This window comes from Chamaea fasciata, unplaced genomic scaffold (genome assembly GCF_029207755.1).
Source record: "Chamaea fasciata isolate MVZ Bird 193981 ecotype frontalis unplaced genomic scaffold, bChaFas1.0.hap1 SCAF_56, whole genome shotgun sequence".
NCBI classification, from domain to species: Eukaryota; Metazoa; Chordata; class Aves; order Passeriformes; family Sylviidae; genus Chamaea; species Chamaea fasciata.
Genome location: NW_027094141.1, coordinates 688,281 through 692,255, shown reverse-complemented (window position 1 = coordinate 692,255; position 3,975 = coordinate 688,281).

Here is a 3,975-nt window from a genome sequence, read left to right as displayed (position 1 = left end):
TGGTACCATCTTCTCACATAAGACATGACAGGTTTATAAATGGAAATAGGAGTTTGCATATTCCCCACATATTATGAATAAAGATTACATTCCATTGAACTCTTAGCAGTCTAACTACTTTCTTACTTCAATCAGTTACAAACCCTCAATTTTAGATATTATTTTCCAAACTACATGGAGACTCTTCAAACATGACATGAAAATTATACAAAAGAGAATTTTTAATTCATATAATAGATCACACTCGTGCACCTGTGAGTTTACCACTTTGATTTGAACTCCAGGTTGTTTTAGGAATGTTTTTTTTTCTTTTTAATTGTCTGCAGAACTAAGAACATTTTTAAAGAAAGTGTCTGTCAGCTCTTAAGAAATGTTTAGATCAGAACTGTCAAGTATAACTAAAAGCACAACAGTTAAAAGACTTTCTTCATTGTTCCGCAGTCTCATCATTTATAGGTCAAAACAGTTTTCAAGTAAGAATATTTCCCTTCACTCCAGAAAATCTGGAATTCCAGCCTTGCCAGATATCTATCCTTCAATCAAAACACCTACAAAAAATACCTTTTTTTTCCCTTGTTTGTTTTGACCAGAGACTTCCTATGGTTAAAAAGTCTGCATGGGATTTTAGAGGTAGTAAATAAAAATGCTGATTATCCTCTTTGCTTTTTAGAGATGAAAACTGAAGAGCTTGACAGTGCTACTCTCCTTCTCAGTCTACAAAACTCCGGCGCAACTCTTTGGCATTTCTGGCTTACTATTATGTTCCAGTTTTAAGACTGTTTCTCATGGAAAATTCACAAAGGGAGACAGACTGTTGGTACGAGTATGTTACCCACAGTCTCAGAATGTTGAGAAGTTAGAATTATGGAATCATTTTGGTTGGAAAAGACCTGAAAGATCATCAAAACACATACTTGGTCTACAGACAGCTCACTTTATTTTCTACCCTTTCCCTCCAGCCTTGAAAGAGACATATACTACTAAATGAATGTCAAGAGGACTGGTTCTTTCCTCACTCTGCCATGAAAGTCATCACTTGCACCACAGAATCACAGGGATTAGGCTGGAAAGGACTTTTGGTCTAACCTCCTGCTCATACCTGGGTATATTTGTTGAAAAAGAAGAGTGGCTTTTCCAAAAGGCCAGACTTTCAGAATTGTACATATCCCTTAAGAGAAAAAATCCAAATGCATGTGTTGAAGGGAAAGATGTGCTTCACTAAGGGTTGGACAATCAAGAACATGAGCTCTTGGAGAAGCCTTAAAAGATCCACCTTTATACACAAGTGTGGCAATGATCAAAAGACATTTGTAAAGGCATTCATTACCAAAGCACTCAGATTCATTAGAAGTTCAGAAACCACCAGGCTGCACAATACCAATGCAGGTTTAGGGGCATAAAAACTGTGCAAAGAAAATTTAAAAGAAAAAGAAAAGGGGAAAAAAAAAAAAGAAAAAGAAAAGGAAACCTTAAACCACAGAATATAGAGTGCTTGAATTTTAAAGCCATGTAGCTGAAGTCTTAATGAAAAGCCAGTTTTGAATTTGACACATTTTGGATGCAAACCATCCAGCGTTACATTTAGAGCACTCTTGTTTCATAATAAAGCAAGCAACAATTAGCAAGCAATTAAGCAAATTGCCCATAATTATGCCATTGCCGAGCTATTTTTCATATTTTCACAACACAGCACATACATGAATACATGGCTGGCAGTGCCAATGCTGTTCTGTCAGCATCCAGAAGTGCCTCTCGTTTACTGGAGCGTTTCGTACTGAGCAGCTCCCAGCGCACCTCCAGCGCTCTCTGCTCAGCAGGAGCCCACCAGAGTGATGGAGATGACAACCCCAACTCCTCATCTCAGCCAGCAGCTCCTGAGGAATGGAGCTGCCCCCCCCCCCACCACTCTTTGCCCATGTGTATTTACTAAATGTGGTGCTAAATCTAAGCAGGAATTCAAGCATAATGTGGGGAAATTATCGTCCGGAATTACCCTGGTGACCAAACATGGCCACTTGAGTAACATCATTTAGAGGTCTCCACCATTTGAGGAGAACAGAAATGACATTAACAATAAAAAAGGGAGGGAGGAATAGTAGTTAGTGTAAACTGGGTTACTTTTAATAAAGTCAGGGGGAAGAAGCTTGAATGCAGGAACCCTAAATAAGCACTGCTATAATATACTCTAGCTTTTTGGTTTAATAATAAAATGCCTTTGGGAGGAATTCCCTATGAATTTTTTATTTCCTGTATACATCTCAATAAATTAAAAACCTAAAAGAGTTACTTAAATTCTAGCCTTGGAACCTTTTTATTCAAAGAACAAATAGGACACACGACCCTCAATTTTCAGCTGTGCGTACAGAGCTTGCTTTGCTTGTGAGAAATTAGGGAAGATTGATCCTCCACATGTTCTGACTGAGGAATCAACAGGCATGAGGGAAATCACATCTTCCTGTGCTACCTAGGCTTGCCAGATTGTGCTGGGTAGCTTGCAAGAATCAGCTCTGCTTCCATTCCAGTGAACATAGTTTATATCCTAACAGCCGTGGTTTTAATTTGAATTTAATCTTAAAAAAATACTTCTCATGAAATCCAAATGACAGGATGAGGTGTGAGGATTTTGCACCTGGATTCAACAAGTCAAGCAAACATTATTAAAGACAGCAAAGGAAAGTTGGTGAGGGCAAGAGGAAATGGAGGAAGTGTCAGGGCAAGAGAGTCAGCCTCTAGTAATTCCTGTCTCATTAACTACACTTGTGAAGTGAATCTTCCCCTCACAAGCAACAGCCCTACAAATAAAGCACATTAATCTTTCATTTGGTTACCTCATTGTTATTCTGACTAGAGCCTCAATCTTGTATTAATCATAACCAAGATATGGTCGAAAGGCAAAGCTCCTGTAAAAAGTTCAGCTTCAATAATTACTGTTTTCCACAGAAAGAGAATTCACATGAGAAAAAAAGAAACAAAAACAAAACAAAAACCCAAACAAACATACAGAAAAAAACCCAAACCAAAAAAACCCCCCCAAAAACCCCCAAACCCAAGTCCCCAAACCTCCTGCAAACTCATTTTTTGAGCCAAATGAACATGGGTGTGACAGATTGTAGGACAGTACATGGCGCTGACCCTTACTGCTCTACCAGTCCAATTGAATTCATCTTTTATGTTCATGTTTCGCTGATATTTATGGGAAAAAAAAGGTAATTTGCAAAGGCCACATGTTTCTTGCATTAAAATTGTATATTGAGTTTTCAATAAGAGTTTTAACTATAACTAGTAAAGCATAATGACCACCTAAAATGGATAACCTAAAATCTAGTATATTGATTACAATAGTGGCTAATACAATGTGCTTTATTTAATATTTAATTAACTGCTTCCCATTTGTACTGAACCTTCTTAATTATTAATACATGGTTCATTATTTAACATGGAATATAAATTCAAATTCAAATCAATTAAACAAGGTGAAACTACATAGTGAGAAATGGTTTATCCTCCAGCAATAACCTTCGACCTGGAAACATAGTAAAGAGTGAAATTAGCATTTTTTCCCCCATACCTGCAAAGACTGTGCATTATAAGTGATACATATTAAGCTCTACTACTGATGTAAAATTCTTGTGATAAACACAACATCCTACAAAACTATGTTGGATAAAAAAGGGCTTCAGCTGTCACTTTTCAGAGGAACCATTTATGCAGAATATAACACTATACCTAGTTTTTCAGATTTCAGTTTCAAGTAAAATTACGTGTGTCCCTGAAGGAACGGCAGCTTACTGATTTTACTAAAAATCACTAAATATCTCAAAAGAGTGAGGATTCATAAAGAGAACTAAGAATCACTATGCAATCTACATAAACTCCCTTTGGTGTGGAAACAAGAAAATGCATTTCCTAAGTTTAGGCTGTGTAATCAAAAAATCAGATACATCCATCTAAAACTCTGATACATCAGAGCAAAGA